Here is a 17742-nt window from a genome sequence, read left to right on the forward strand (position 1 = left end):
GTCCCTGGGCTAGAACACGGAGTAGTGGGTGAGCCTAGGTTCCCCTACTAGCCAGTGGGAAGTGGCTCAGGCTGGGTAGTGGAACAGACGATTGGCTGAGAGAGAGGCCCAGTGGGACTTTGATACCCTGGAAGCAGAGGACAGTAGTGATCTGGCGGGAGGGCTAAGCTACAGAGAGCACCATGACTCATGCAGAGAGAGAAGGAGGCTGCGGCTCACATGAATGAGTGACGGAAGAGGGGGTTAGACCTGAAAGGAGCTAATCCCCACAGGCAGCTCGAAGGAGGTGCCCCAGGGAGGAGTGAATCCCATCACAGGAAAGGGGGCGGGGGAGGAATATGCGGCCAATGGTTTGGTAGTAGGTGGGAGATCCCCACGTGAAGGAAGGGAGGGTCCGCTGGCATGATCACACAGAGGAAAGGTTTTTCCTCAAATGGGCATAAAGGATAAAATCCTGACCCATTGAAGTCAATGCGAGTTTTACCATAGGCTTCAATGAGGCCAGGATTTCACATAAACAGTGTTGTTATAAGCTGCTCCTCTAGAACTGACCTCAAGAATATATATTGTATCTGTCTGCCAGGAAATAGTGATAGAGCCCATAGATGATCCACATATTTTTATCATCACCCTCAAAAAGGTCATTAAGGATCACTACTAACCTTGTAGCATGGCTGGAATTAGTTTTGAAAACAGCTCTTTCCTACGCTCCCACCCTCTAACAATCTGCTACTAAATCTGCCTTCGCTCCTTTATCTAAGGTACTTAAATGCCCCCTTTATTGTAGTAGTTGAGCAACCGATCATCTTTAATGTACTTCTTATAGCACCTGTGTGAAGTGGGGCAGTGCTGTTATCCCCATTGTACAGACAGAGAACTGAGGCCCAGAGAGGCTACATGACTTGCGCAAGGTCATGCAGGAAGTCTGTTGGAGCAAGGACTTGATCCCTGAGCTCTCAAGTCTTAGGCTAGTGCCCTAATCACAGGCCATCCTTCCTGTCCCATCATGGCTATTCTGGGAAGTTGTTCTAGGCTACATACTGAGAGTCTCCCGTTTGTAGGAAGTGTGGGAAGTGGAAAAGCCAATTTATTATACAGAGAAGAGAGACCACAACATCGTGGAAACTCTCATGAACTCAGGTTTCAGAGTAGCAGCCGTGTTAGTCTGTATCCGCAAAAGGAAAAGGAGTACTTGTGGCACCTTAGAGACTAACCAATTTATTTGAGCATAAGCTTTCGTGAGCTCCAGCCCACTTCATCGGATGAACTCAGTTGTCCTAATCTTTCCACCTACCAGTTGACTCCGCACTAGTGTGTTTGGAAGATATGGGGAGTACAGAAGAAGGATTTTGCATTTCTATAACAGACATGTTCTTTCTCTGTGTAGGGCAGCTTCACACAAAACCAGGATTTGCAACCTTTCCAGCGCCTGCATTTGATCCGAAGTGTGATTTCTTTGTATAAATAAACATTGCGAGGCAGTTGGATCACGCTCTTTAAGAAAAAGCAGCCTCTTATGTTGCTTTTAAGGTAATGTGGTTTTTAGCAAGTTGTTTTTCACTCCAGGTTAAGCTTTCAACTAGTCTTACTACTGACTTATCCTTTTAAGTTTCCTGTTCTTTTACTAAATCCCCTGCCCATTTTGCTGATCACTCAACGAAGTTTGTTTAAACAGCTATGTGCAGGGCTTAATTTGTGCCAGGGCTGAGCCTCAGCACCTCTAGGCTTGGCGGTTCACAACCCCAGCACCTCTGGACATGTCAGTTATGAAAGTAAAAAAAAATTGCTTGAGCCCCGGCACCTAACTGCTTGAGCTCCTCTTTCATTACAAATTAGGCACTCGCTATGTGCCTATCTGAACCATCATTTCTTTTTATTTGATCTCGTAATTAGACCTGCTGAATGTGTGATATGGCCTAGAGGCACTGTCATGGAGTAGACTGATCTAAAGCCACAACCTTGACTGCAAGCAGAAAGGATCGTGAGGATGGAAAGCTTTTCAAATGCACGTTTGCAATGAAGCAGAAGGTAAAGGAAATTAGTGGCAAAATAAGTTGCATTTTGTATAAATGTTTCTATTTCCAAGTTCCCCCAGCATGAAAGTTTCCCTAATAGCACGTGCCGGATCTGTGAATAAGCTTAGGTTTGCCAAGCATATGTGTAAGATTTTCCAGCACATTTTAAAACCGAACTGGATTCGGATCTAACATAATTTTTAAAATGCATGCTTCTGTAAAATACCTCTCTGTTTTACCCAGCTCTGTCTGATCTCATCTGGCATTGTAGCTGTCACAATATGCATTGTCAGTGATGTTGGAACTCCTACTGCTCCATTTTAGTGTTTGGTATGTAGATGGCCTGATTTTCCATTGCTCTGCTCTGCCCCTTGTGTAACCACTGATACCAGTACAAAGTGGATGTTGAGAGCCACCATTTTTTATTTGGTAAGTGACTAGCAAAAAAAAAAAGGCCTCTCACAGAACAGGGTAATGCAGAACTGGGCCCAGAGTATCTAGAAAACTATTACTGCAATGATGGATGCCTCAAAATACGCGTAACACTAGGTCTGAGCAGAGAATTAACTTCATAGCCCTTCTACTATTTGCATTGGAAGGTGTCAGCAAAGTAGTTTGGCTGTAGGGGTTAGGATTGGGAAGTTTTACTCTGGCATGTGCTGGAAGCTATCACTAGATGAGAGAATGAGATGCAACATTTAGGTTTTAAATCAAGCTCCTAACCCGAGTTATTGTAACCTGGTTTGGCTAATCTGAGTTAAAAATGCGCTGTGCCCTGCCCCTTTTTTGCGGGGAGGGGGGCTCAGTGTAGACCTAACCAAAGAAGTACAACACATTTTGGCAGCTGGGATGTGAGTTGGTTCAAGGGCATATGTCAATGCTGGAATATGTGAGGTAGGTTAGTAAATATTAGCAGTGGGAGGGCTTAGGTGGAATACTTTTTTTGAGAAGGTAGAAAACCATCTGCATGGGAAGTAGTCCTTTGACATTGCAAATATAAATAATCCTGCTGTAAGCATAACAAACTGTTGTGCTATGTATCCCAAAGCCAAGTAAAACTAAGATGATGCGAAGGATGGCAGAGTTGGATGCACACTAGACTTTCAGAACTGGGTCCAAGGAAAGCAATTAACAGTCTTTTGTAAGCAAATTAATTGAAGAGCTATGACCTAACTTGCTTTGTCTGCTTCCATTTACTTATCTAATGTTCATATGAAATGTTAGTACATCTGTTTCCTATAAGCGTTTTTTCACGTTATACTTTTTTTTTAAAGGGGGGGGGCTTCCTGCGTCCAAAATCAAGGCTCTATCACTCACTCATTGCTTCTCTCTAGTTGCAATTTTAAAAGTGCCAGAAATCTTAATGTGACCCAGGTGCCCCATGTCGGCAACAGATACAAGTCTATATCTCAGGGTCTGGCTAGACATGCCCAGATGGGAATGTTTCCCCTGTGATCACCATTTTCATGATTTTTCACCGAAGGGGGCCCTGTGTGGTCTCTGCCGAAAGCAAAGAACTCACTGGCTGTCATGGTTATTGTGGGATACAAGTATGGAAAATATTTTAAGAGTTATGTACCATGGAGAGTATTGTATTCCAAAACTGCAGGATGCAAAACTGGTCACCTGGGGCCGGATGGCTCTTAGAGCTGACTTAATCAAGAGTGAGAACAGTTGACATCTTTCAACCCAGCCCAACCAAGTGTTTACAGTCTAGACAAGGTGCAGGCTTGGGTCTTTATAAATGAGCCCAAGACCATGAATGGGGGGGTGTGTGTCTATGGAGCAAACAAAATGCCCCGATTTTGAAAAGAGACAAAAAGAAAGGCACAAGATGGTATCCAGTACAGAGGTGATACTCTGCCAGCATGACTGTCTCATGAAAAGGGGATCACTTCCAGCTCTTTCAACTGGACAAGACCTGTGTGACTGACTATTGGGTGATAAATTAGACAGGAAAGGAATTTGTTGTTAAGTTTGGCTCTAACTTGGATTTCATGTTTATCTGTAACTGTATGTTTCCAATCCTTATACTTGCCTCTATTTGAATCTTTATCTTGTGCATGGTCAAATAACCTTCTGTAGGGTTTTACTAAAGACACAAGCACGTGCTATGGGCTTGGAAGAGTGTTGAACTGAGGTGAAGCTAGTGAACTGGGGTGCAGCAGCACCGGAAGCTCCCTAGAAGTGTGCGGGCCACTGGCACCTGAACCGTGGCCCTGCCCTCCTACAGTCTTTCCTCACAAGGCCCCACCTCTTCCCCCTAAGACCCAGTCCCCCGTTTGCTCCTCTCTGCCCCCTCCCACTCCCATCACTCGCCTTTAAGGCAGGTAAAAAGTGATGGGACCACGGTCTCCTGCCCCCCCCAGCTCTGGTGCCCTCATGTACAGATAGGTTGGAGGGACCTGCGCCTGGAGGCGGGAGCAGAACTCTGGGGCATGTCTCTCCACAGAGTTAGGCCCAAGTTATCTCTGTTCCACTTCAAGGCAGAGCCTAAGGGCTGGGGTGTGCAAATTGGTAGCTTGCAGAGGGAAAGAGCATGGCTTGCGGAGCCAGAAGTGGGGTGCTTATGTTGCCAGCAACCGACGATGTTGGGTGAGGTCCCACGATGTAACCCTGAATGTGTTACACTTAAGTAGTACTTAATGTTTCCTATTTACTTTTTTAGATACAGTGGATTATTTTCATCTCTAAAATTAAGGGGGGAAAATGAGCTGGATCATCGGCTGGCGTAAATCAGCATAACTCCATGGACATCAATGAATACCGATTTACACCAACTGAGGATCTGGCGCACTGTCTTTTTATAAGACTGTTGCTGTGTATCGCCATTAATATTCTCTACTTGAATTTTTTTTCCTGTCTGTCTCAAAGAAAATGGGAAAAATCTATTTTAATTTGCATTTCTTGAGACTCAAAAACTTCAGGAATCATAGAACTGTAGGACCGGAAGGGATCTCGAGAGGTCTGTCCAATCTGGGCTGTACAAGTTATGTGATTTTTTATTTTATATATTCTCCTCTGCTTCATGAATCTTATCCCAACTCCCAAGAAATGTACTGTACTTGAGTACAGACTCTAGTAGATTTTTGTGAATAAGACTTTTCATTGTGAAAGAACGTTGAGCCAACTTCTGCCTTCAATTACTTAGAAACGAATTCCATTGAAGCCAGTGGGAATTGCATGTGAGTATCTGACAGAATCTGGCTGACTGACAAACGATGAAAACCTTGGGACAAATCCTATTGCTTTATTCATGCATCCATGAGCACGGTATACCCCGTGGGTACGTTCACATTTGTGGAATCATTTCATCTAATCACAAAGAGAAATCAAACACTAAAAGGGCTCCTTGCCTTTTCTCTGCAGACAAGGGGGATGGCCATGGAGTGTCACCTCTGCAGCATTCATGCCTTCCTCCAGACCCTGCAAGAGGCCATCCACAGGGAACTAAATCTGTAATTGAAGAGTGGGGTTCTCTCCATGAGTTGTCCCTCCATCAACCCCAAAAGCATTCCCCCCCCCCCGGCACTAATATTTATTATTAATCAATATTCATTTTCTGTGCACTATTTGCATGCTGTTGAACCTTTCCCCACTCCCTCCCCAGGGGGACCGCTCTGGCATATTGGCTCTTGCGTAGTTCTAAATTGGGCTTCTGCAGAGATGTTCTGCGGAGGGGCTGCAGACAGCACCAGCTTTTTCATTTCATGTTTGTACAGCACCCAGCACAATGGGGCTCCTCAGTGCTACAGGATTACAGATAATGGAGTACAGAGACATGAGGGTTTTGAGGTACAACTGAGCTCCATTTGGCACAGGTCCTGAGGGGGGAGAGCGCAGGTAACTGCGCCATTTTTGTGCCTTCCCTATTCTGAGGCTGGACTTGCAACCACCAGCCTGTGGCTCCCAGGGGCTGTTTCAGCAGCTGGGAATAGGAGTGCAGCTGTACTACAGCCAGGCCCCTTTCCCCTCCACCACTTGGCCCTTATGCTAATGGCTGTGAGAAGGGTGTAATAGGGTCATTACCCCCATCTCACCACACAGAGAGCCCATTACACCAGGTAAATTCCCTAATGACCAGCTCTACCTTCAGGGAGATTATTTTCAGTTGAAATATATTTTTGTTATCTTTTGACTTGATTCATCTGGTGCCTGTATAATCTTTAGTCTGACAGTTTCGCCTCGGTTTCACCACCTGTTAGCTGTGTGTTAACATGCTTCTGTTGTCACATGGGACTTGTGGACTGTGGACACACGGAAACAGTGAAGGGAGGAAGGGCAGAAAGAATTGAGGAATATTGTTACATTAATTTGATTTACAAAATTCCAATCCTATGAAAATCACCCCTTCCATAAAATCCACATTTAAGGGCAAGATGGCATCTGGCTGGAACTCTTACCTTAAGATCTAACCAGAACTAAGGACTAAGCCCTAAACAGAAAGTTCCTGAACACTAGCTTTTTAGTTCCTTTTGATTGCATACAATCATCACTATCTACCTCTCCATGATGTTGAAAATTTCCACCCCCTTTCTCTCTCTTATTTGTGTATGTTTTTCCCCCCCTCCCCATTTAGAACACCTTCCAGGTTACTTTCCTCTGGCAAGGGGGAAGATAAGGGTCCCCACTAACAAACCACCCATCTAAATGAACCAACCAGAATTAAAACAAGCCAACCAATATTTACTGTTAATGGTCTTCCATGAGGAGCCGCACTGTTACCTTCCTGGCAATACTGTGTTCCGAAAAACAAATGGTCCTGTGGAACGGCATAAAAACATAACACATACAAGACTCCTCTTATGTGACCCAAAATGGAGTTTCACAGCCACCAGTTAATACTGCAGCTTCTTCTGGTTCCAGAGAAACCCTCACAAAATTATTGCCCTAAGATAAGAATTCCCAACTCTCTCCTTTTTGAAATATGGGCAACTGGAAAAAGGAAGACGCCAACTCTGCAGAATGCACCCTGCAGTTGGGTTCTCCTTCTCTCACTTCCCCTTGACATACTGCATATAATTCACTATGAACTATAAATGCAATTAACAGACCGTTTTAGCTGTTATTTATTAATTAACCCCTCAACAGCTCTACCTCTTGAGTTACTATGCTCTCTATAGTATCTTGCTCCATCACGAGATAGTGCTACTTACCTGCCTCACAAGAGTATTGTGAAGCTAAGTTCATGAATATTTATGAAGCACTCTGAGCCTCTTGGAAAGACTATGCTATGAAGTGCTAACCAATATTATGTCATTATTTACTTATACTCTCCCATCTGTCTATCCATCAGTTGTCTCTTAGATTGTAAGCTCCAGGGGGCAGGGGGCTCCATCCTTTTGTTCTGTGTCTGTACAGTGCCTAGCACAGTGGGGTCCCCAAACACTCAAATTATGGTGATCATAATAATACAGTATGGCAATTCCTATGTTCTTCATATATGGCCAGTGGTTGGGCAACTGAAGGAGACAGTTGCTTCACTGAAAGCATTTGCACATTTACTCCATCCATTAAACTGCTCTTTATTAATTCATCTAATGCCAGGTGGGAGATGTCAGGCTCAGAAACAACTTTTTTAACCACTAACAGTTAAATAGCGACTCCCTTCCTACTCCTTTTTTTTAATTTAAGGCTACATCTACAGCTACAACCTGCGTCTGCAAAACTTATGTTTCTCGGGTCTGTAAATATTCTGCCCCCCGAGCGACATAAGTTACATGACACAGGCATTTGCGTGCACAGCACTATGTCAGCAGGAGAGCTTCTCCCGCTGACATAGCTTATGGCGCTCGCAGAGGTGGGTTTTTTATGCCAACCCAAGAGCTCTCTCCTGTTGGCACAGAGCATCTTCACCAGACGTGCTGCTGTATCAGTACAGCTACGCTGCTACAGTGCGGTACGTATAGATGTACATACCCTAACATTTTTATTGTTTTTGTTCTATTTTTTCTAACATTAGAGATCCTTAGTCCCTTTAAAGGCTACTTAAAGGTGCAGTAAGTGGCTTTGGGTGGGATTCACAAAAGTATTTAGGCACCTATCTCTTTGTGAATCTCATCTTCTGTTGGTAACTGATCCAACTTGACATTCTCTTTATCACTCAGAGAAATGCCTCTTTTCTTCCCTAACAAGGCAGGCTGCTTCAGGAATGCAGGGGTGGAAAAACCTTGCAAAAACAGACTCTTTTTTTTCTCCCCATGATTTCCAGTATGTGATGGTATCTGCTGGGTTGGAAATACCATGAGAATAGCCTTATTCTTGGTATTTCCTGTCCTGGCTAATATCCATATACATCTACACTTGATGGTTTATATATTTGTTTAATCACCAAACATTTTCTAAATGCAGTAAAGCTTCAAGTCAGTTGTTATTTTATCTGAATTGCTGTAAGCCTGGAAAAATTCAGATGGAGACAAAATGACACAAGTAGAATTTTAAATGCTGATCTTCAGCTTCCTCAGTGCTGCAAGAAGTTTTTATTGTTTTTGATTTATGAAATTATTGTTTTCATTCAAGCTCAAACTACAACTAGGTGAAATGTTAAATGGCCTGCTTAAATGACCTCCGTCTCCTCCAGCAGTGTTTGGGAAATCTCCCACCATTGACTCGATCCCTGCTGGAAATACTAATGTTGATCAACCAACAGCATTTTCCCCAGTTTTTTGGAGGGTGGGGATGGAGGAGTAATTTGATCGGGTCACCTGAAAAGAGGACAAAGGATGGCCATGGTTGGGAAAATCTCAGCTGTTTATAAAATGTGCCTTAAAACATTTTGCCCATCTGTCTGTTACCGTGTGTCTTTTTTAGATGGTATGCTATTGGGGACAGGGATTGTGTCTTTGTATATGTGTGGAAAGCAGTTAGCATGCCTTGGGTGCTCCTGCAATCCAAATAATAATAAAATAGATGCCCAATATTGGTCTTTTCAGCATGGTAACAGTGTGATACTCCCTGTGCTCTGACATGCAAACACATATGTCAGGGAAAGGTCAAATTTAGGCCGATTCAATTAAGTGTGAACAGGTGCCTCCAGACCACCATGAAATAGCTGTCTGGGTAAGCCACTCTAATAGGTTTTGTGGGATTCTCTCCTGTCATTGTGTGTAACTTTAAACCATCCGGTGACAACAGAGACTTTAATGAACCAGACTGCTTGACACAGACACCCTTACAATTACCATTCAGTCATAAAAATGAATCTGTTAAAAAAACAAAACAAAAAAAAAACATTTTATTCTGACAGGAGTCCAGATTGGCCCTGCTGTTGAAGTACTCTTGGGAGGGACCAGGATGAAGGGAGTAAAACTTCTGCTATGGAGTTTCTGGGTGGGGTGGAACTGGAACTTTTTCCCAAAAATCTTATCAGTAGCAGGGGGTGGGGTTTATTTGACTCCATGTGGAACAAGCAGTGGTTCAGACACCCAAATTCTGTAGCTCTCCCAGAATGTGCAGGAAGCTGGGATCTTCCACACTAAGGCCAATTTTGTGTGTGTGTATGTGTTTGTGTATATATACTGTACTAATCTGTACCCCCCACTGAAGTTATGTGGGATGTAAAGAAATCCAGAGTTTGGCCCAGCACGTTGAGATTAAAATGTATGCTACCTAATGCTAATAACTGCTCAATTTTGAAATGTATGTTCACATTTCTTAAGGATTCTTTCAATCCACTGTGGGCAGTTCTGTCACTTCCTTTTTAGGAAATGTCTTTAATTTAAACTGACTCAACAAATATTCTTCATTGTCAAGCAGTGATGTGTACAATTGTGCTTGTACATGGCTATTTCTATAAACAGTTTCCTTTTAGGGGAAAAAATCAATTTACAATGCAGAATACCATTAGTCTTCATTCATGGGAGTTGGATGTGTGACGGTGGCTGTATACTGTACCTGCTAGCTGAAATTCAATATACTTTGCGAGCTCTGCCACAAAGAAGTTTATAATAAAATTATCACCTGCCATATCCCAGCTTTCCAGCTCAACCAAATCTTTTCACTTGTATAAGCAAAAAGTCTATAGATGATAGATTTGATGTAGGGCAGCCATACATTAATCTATAATCTTCAATTTTAACTTTCCCCTTCAGTGACTCACTGAGTAATCCACTTGAGGAGATTTTCTATATTGAAATCTTTTTTTCCATTGAACTAATCTTTCCAGTCCTCTTAAGCGCTTTCTGTAATTAGGGTATGTATATGATAGAACAAAGTTTAAAAAAAATTGTTGGGGGGGGTTATCCCAAAACGAAAATTGTACTATAAGGAAAACATTACCAAAGATGCTGGACATTCAGAAACTGGAGAAATCAAGAATTAATCACTCCTCCTACAGAAGAATGTTTTAGAAAATAAACTCTGACAATTGTGATTTTTTTTCCTCATTGTATTAGTGTTTGTATATTTCCTTAAAATTAAATAAAATGTATGAATTATTAAAAGAAAAGGGAAAAAAAAGCGGGTCAGATCCTTAGCTGGTGTAAATTGCCACAGCTCCATCAATGGATATGTGACAATTTATACAAGTGAGGATCTGCCTCAGTATCAGGTAGACTCCACTAATTTAGGCCCAGATTGTCTCCTAAACTGTAAAGCTCTGTAATAGACTGGAAATTCTCCACCTGATTCAAAGCTCTTTGAAGTGAATGGCCCTCTGTGAAGTTTTCCTTGTACAGTATCCTTGCAATCTTTTCCCCATTGGGGCGAGGTTTGGCCCCTGTGGAATGCACAGGGGAAGTTTCATCCGAAAACGTGGGGGTGGTTCAGATCTCAGTGGACCCATCAGAAGCCAGGTCTCTCCACAAAGAAGTGCTCTGTGGGGACTGGGTATGTCTACACCTCAAATGGGTCTCTGGCTAAGGGGAAGTATAATTGCAGTATAGATGTTCAGACTTGGGCTGGAGCCTGAGCTCTTAGGGTCCCAGAGGTCAATCTCCAGCCCAAGCCCAAATGTCTGTCCCACAAGCCCAAGTCAGCTGGCATGGGTCAGCCGCAGATGTCTAATTACAGTGTAGACCTGTGAGTTTCCATCTTGTCTCAAAAAGAAAAGGAGTACTTGTGGTACCTTAAAGTAGCAGCCGTATTAGTCTGTATCTGCAAAAAGAAAAGGAGTACTTGTGGCACCTTAGAGACTAACAAATTTATTTGAGCATAAGCTTTCGTGAGCTACAGCTCACTTCATCAGATGCATTCAGTGGAAAATACAGTGGGGAGATTTATATACACAGAGAACATGAAACAACGGGTGTTACCATACACACTGTAACCAGAGTGATCAGGTAAGGTGAGCTATTACCAGCAGGAGAGCGAGGGGTGGGCAGGACTTTTGTAGTGATAATCAAGGTGGGCCATTTCCAGAAGTTGACAAGAATGTCTGAGAAACAGTGTGTGGGGGGGGGGGGGATAAACATGGGGGCTGCCTCAGCCCAGCCCAGTGTGATTGCTGATCTGAAATCCAGCCCTGACAGGATTCGAGTATGGGATGGGTGCCTCTTGAACTCATATATACCTGGCATTTCAATTGTTTTCTCTGGTAATTTATTCCTGATGTTTCTGTTGGGGGAATTACAAGATCATTTCATAAATCTTTAATTCTTAATTTATAGGGTGGTTCTTCCCTGCCCCCTCCCCCCTTGTCTGCAGAGCTAGAGCCAATGGGCCTCAAGTCCTCCCTGACATCAGTGGAATTACACCAGGGATGAATTTGGCCCATAATATTTAATAAATAACAGCTAAGCTGTGTGTGTAAAATTACTGGCTAGCTAAGTATACTGAAGGAGAGTGTAAAACATTCTTTTAGAGACTGCCTGTGTGAGAAGTTACTCCAATAGCTGAGCAAAATATAATAAGAATTTTCAAAAAGAAAAACTGAACCTGATCTTAAATGATATTGGTTCTACGGTATTGTTTTTCATTATCTATTTAAGAGTAGTGCAGAGGTCTCAGTCCTTACAGGCCAAACCAGTCCATAAACACAAGTGGGTCCTCTGCATTTCATCGAAGCTCTGCAATCCATGGGGCATCCCTGTGTCCCTCTTAGGACTGGATGGGAAGGAAACAACATACCTACTTTAGAGACGCCCTTCGCCTCCTCCAGCAATAGAACTGGAAGAGAAGGCCACTAATGACCTGATTTCCCCTTTCTAGCACCGTGGGGCCCCATCTATCCTTGGAACCGCATGAATTATAAGGCCAGCCCTGTTTATTTGCTTAACTGCAGCTCAGTTTAGGGTTTTTTAGCTTATTTTTTCTGGTACAGCTTAAAAAAGCCAAGAAGAATCATTTCAGAAAACCTAAACTAGGTGACTCTAAATTGCTTCCAAGAACTCAGTGTCAACAGAATGACAAGACAAAGAACTAAGTACAAGTAGTAGGTAATGGACAGTTCTAGAGTCAGTCACTTGTACACCTATTAATTCTTATATATGGATTTTGTAAAGCCCTTTTTTATCAAGTCATCTATTAATACAACACTGCAAAATTTAAAATATCTCTAAAATGATTTTTTCCTAGTTCCTGAATCATATCAGTGGCATCTTGCATCTGGAGCCAAAGAAAACACTTCACAGGAGTAATCTCCCTATAAAAACAGCTAATATTCTTGTATAAAATAAGATCCATGTGGTAAATGGATTAAAATAAAATGAATAAATATGTGTATTTAATTATAGCACTGAATTCTGAAATCAGAGGCAAAGAGAAAGTTACTGTGGGGTTTCAAAAGATAACAAAGGTCCATGCACTAAAACATCTGCTCATCCCTGAAATATCTGTAGTAATTCTATCTATCATGGTATTTACAGTATGTCTCCCATCACAATAATATCAGAACATTTCCCAACTGTTCAGAAAATCACAAAAGCACCCTCTCTGTTTTGTCTCCATTTGTAGAACTAACAACTTGAATAAATAATTGCATTTTCATATGTGTATATAGACCTTATTGAGGGAATTCAAGGAAATGAATTTTGCATTTATAGTTTTGAATGCACTGAGATCTGTGGTTCATTCTTATTTCTGCAAGTAGTATGTTCCACTGATAGTAAGGTTGAGACTATTGCCTTGCTCGTGAGAGAGCCTTTACTGGTTTCGTTGTTCCAATGAGCATAGCTGTTGTGGAAGGTCATGATCACAGTTGGAGAGGTGATGGAGTTAGTTATTTCAGTGCTTGTTTGTATGTAGACAATCCCTTAGATACATAGCTCCACTGCCATAGGGGTCTTTGACTCTCAGTAGTAATACTTTGTATATCTTGCATTTGGTGCTGAACAGGGAGTCAGGATAGAAAGTGGAGCATTGAGGTGATGTGCTCTTGGTGACCTTTGTTGCTAAGCAGACAGGCTGCTGTACCAAATGGCGCTTTTTCCGGGTACGTGGCTTCCTTCCTAGAGAAGAGTTGCAGTAATTGAACCTTGTGTTCCCAAATGCATGTCTAGGGCTTAGTCTACACTATGAAGTTTTGCTGGCATAGCTATGTCAGGTAAGAGTATGAAAAAATCACAGCACCTAGCTAGCATAGCTATGTTGGCAAAACCCCTGGCGCAGATGAAACTATGCTGGCAGAAGAGGGTTTCAGTGGGTTTAGCTAATGTTGTTTAGGGCACACCAGAACCGGACACGGTGTTCCAGCAGCAGTCACACCAGTGCCAAATACAGAGGTAAAATAACCACTTTAATCCTACTCAAGATTCCCCTTTTATTCATCCTAGGACCGCATTAGCTCTTTTGGCCACAGCATCAAACTGGGACCTCATGTTCTGCTGATTATTCACCACAACCCATAAATCTTTTAATTGTCACTGCTTCTCAGGACAGATTCCCCCATCCTGTAAGTATGGCTTGCATGTTTTGCTCCTAGATGTGTGCATTTAGCCCTCTTATAATACATAGCGTTTGCTTGCATCCAGATTACCAAGCGATCCAGATTGCTCTGAATCAGTTACTTGTCCTCTTTATTATTTACCACTCTTCCAATTTTTGTATCATCTGAAAACTTTGTCAGTGATGATTTTGTTTTCTTCCATTGATAAAGATGTTAAACAGTGTAGGGCCAAGAACCAATCCCTGCAAGATCCCACTGGAAACAAACCTGCTCAATGATGATTCCCTGTTACATTTTGAACTTTTTTTTTCTTCAGTTAGACAGTTTTCAATTCATTTAATGTGTGCCATGTTATTTTTATATTCTAGTTTTTTAATCAACATGTCATGCGGCACCAAGTCAAGTGCCTTACAGAAGTCTAAGTATATTATGTCAGCAGTATTCCCTTTATCAACCAAACCTGTAATCTTATCAAAGAAAGATATCAAGTTATTTTGAAAGGATTTATTTTCCATAAAGCCATGTTGATTTGTATAAATTACATTACTCTTCTTTAGTCTATGATATAGAGCAATGGCTCTCAACCTTTCCAGACTACTGTTCCCCTTTCAGGAGTCCAATTTGTCTTGCATACCGCCAAGTTTCACCTCACTTAAAAACTACTTGCTTACAAAATCAGACTTAAAAAAACAAAAGTGTCACAGAACACTATTACTGAAAGATTATTTACTTTCTCATTTTTGCCCTACAATTATAAAATAAATCAATTGGAATATAAATATTGTACTTACATTTCAGTGTATAGTGTATATAGAGCAGTATAAACAAGTCATTATCTATATGAAATTTTAATTTGTACTGACTTCCTAGTGCTTTTTATGTAGCCTGTTGTAAAACTAGACAAATATTTAGATGGGTTAATAAACCCCTTGGAAGACCTTTGTGTACCCCCAGGGGTACACATACCCATGGTTGAGAATCACTGATATAGAGAACCTGTATAAGTGCACGTATGCACATATTGTGAGTACTTCATCCCAAGCTGTCTCATTAGCTCCTCATGTAGACAGGGGACAGGATCAGGGTCCATGTTTCTCTAAGGGAACGTCTTCACCGCCCACCGGATCGGCGGGCAGCAGTCGAACCAGTGGGGATCGATTTGTCACGTCTAGTCTAGATGTGAGATAAATCGATCCCTGAGCGCTCTCCCATTGACTCCTGTACTCCACCGCCATGAGACGAGAGGCAGAGTCAATGGGAGAGCGGCAGCAGTCGACTCACTGCAGTGAAGACACCACGGTAAGTTATTCACGTAGCTGAAGTTGCGTGACTTAAATTGATCCCCCCCAGTGTAGACCAGGGCTAAGTGTGAATGCTCTATGTAGGGGATTTTCTAGGGCCTGGAACCACAAAGGGTTAAGTGTAGCAATTCTGTTTGTCTTAAAGCTTAACCTGTAGGTGCCTAGAAAATTACAGGAATTCAGAACGCTGAGTTAGGCTGCTAGGCTTCCTGTACAATTATGAGAGCATAGGCAACTCATGGGGTAGCAAGGTCAAGTGCCCCCGCAGATTTCTGCTTGGCCTCCTGGGGCAGGGGGAAGGGAGAGGGGCTCCCTTCTGCTACACCTGCCCTTTGGCATGCTCTGCCCCTGTCCCTGGCAGCTGGACCTGGGCAGGCAGTGGTACAGTTTAGGCATGAGATCAGCATCCAGACACCTGCCTGAGGAAGCAGTGAGCATGCCCAGAGGTAAAAAATGTAGGCTCCTAGGGAACTTTTACAGTGAAAATTGAGGCACAGAGTGTGTTTAGATGCCAAAAGGGGAGATGGCAGCTAAGCCAGGGGTTTTGTGATCACAGTAGTGCCTAAAACTGAGACTCAGGTGCCTTTGTGATTCTCTTTGTCCCTCCATTTTTTACCTGGCTCCCCCAGCTCCCCAAGGCCCCTTGTCAACATAACTGCTTCAAGAGTCAGGTTAACGCTTCCAAGAAGATCTCCCCCCACCACAACCACCCACACACACACACACTTTCCCTAGCCAACCAGTGCTCCTGGAATCCTACTTTCCCCGCACAGGAGGGGCCTTCATAGCGTGGAGAGGGAAGCAAAGTAAGTTTTACTTATGCTACCACTCCAGAGGCTTGGAGAGTGTAGAAATCTGGTAGACCTGGACTATCACCAGGTGTTTCCTCAGTATTGGGAAAGAGGGGAGTGAGCCACAGCTGCAGCACTCGTCCCTTTCAGAAGTGATGGCTTTGCATGTTTTGTGTGGATACGGCCATTTGTGCTAATTCTCGTTTTCCTTGAGTTTATTTTTCCTTATGAACAGGGAAAAATCAATGCTGAGTCTACTTAGATGGATCCAATTTCAAAATCCTGGCCCCACTGAAAACATTGGCAAAACTCCCATTGAGTTCAGTGGGGCCATCATTTCACCCCTAGAGTATAATGCTGCAGCTGCCGTTTATCCTCTTTGGCAAAACAGCAAACCTTGCGTGTGGTTTATTTCCGTGGCCAGTTTTCATATTGGTAACAGAAGGTGCATGAGAGAGAGCGATGACAACAGAAAGGCAGATCCTCAGCTGGTGTAAATTGTCAGAGCTTCATGAAACCAACTTACACCAGCTGAGGATCTGCTCCAGAGATTTAAAATGGAGGAACAGCCCACGTTTTAGGAAATCTAAATATGTGAGAAGTGATTTAATGGTTAATTTAGTTTTAAAGTCCGGCAACCACTAAACGCTTCATTTTTTGTTGTGGAAGTTCTGTTTCCCTCTCCCCCCTTCCCCCCACCCAAACACTCGGGACTATGCTCAAGGAACTGAATAAAGTATAGATATTTAAAGCATATCAGAGTTTGCATGAAATGAAGCCATTGTTGTATATTATTGGTTATAAGTATAGACCCACAAGCAAAGGAGTAATGTGGAAAAACTGATGGAAACTTGTATTAAAATATGATACCTTGCAAATTAACTTCTACAGGCAGCAAGAACTAATGCATTGTGAGCAAAACAGTGCTTTCACTATAAACTTTTAAAAAGAAAAAAAACAGGTTCAGAGGAAAATGTCCACAGTGAAATTGCTGATGGCTTTGGCCTTTACCATGTTAGGTATTACTAATTAAAGAACAGAAGAGTTTTAGATTAGTAACTTCATGGTAAGTCATTTTGAAGCATCTTGGGTGTTTTTCTGTTTTTAATTTATTTTAGTTGCACTATAATATAATTGTTTTATTTAAGTGGGGGGAAAATAAACTGAGGTTGTTTTTGGTTTTTTTAGGATATAAATAGTTCAATGTGATATGAATAATGAAGTGACAAGCAACCAGAGGTGGCTGGTGTTAGAGCTTAGTGACATTAAAATGGAATTTCACTCCTTCCTCCATAGCTCAGCACCTGGAAGGTGATGATTTTATGGAGGAAAAAAAACTGTACAAAAATACCATTTCTTGCAGAACATAATTTATACCTCTTACTATAATAAATAAAAGCCACATAAGTTTAGCCACATAGTTTTAGGTTATTTTAAGAAGTGAAAGGGATTCCCTTCAAAGTGCTAAGGAATGACACAGGAGATGATGAAATAGCCAATGCATAGTGTTTACGCTGCAATTGATAATACTTCTGTTTCTTTTAATAAAACTAGCAACTATATTCTAAATTTGTTTTATTAAAATAAGGGATACAACATTATTTTGTCCCTATTCAAGGAATTATGAATAAATAATTGATTTAAATGTGGAGGTGCAGACAGAATGTTAACTTGCTGTCTTCAGTTTTTACTTCCACTTCCCTCTCAACTGAGTCTTAAAGAATAATTGAGTAGCAAAGGGTGTCTTGATTGAAATAACAGAACATTGCAATAACGTTCTCTCAAATTCATCTCCTGTCATTTAACACTTTATC

Source organism: Lepidochelys olivacea (genome assembly GCF_965140295.1).
Source record: "Lepidochelys olivacea isolate rLepOli2 genome assembly, chromosome: 3".
Classification (NCBI taxonomy): domain Eukaryota; kingdom Metazoa; phylum Chordata; order Testudines; family Cheloniidae; genus Lepidochelys; species Lepidochelys olivacea.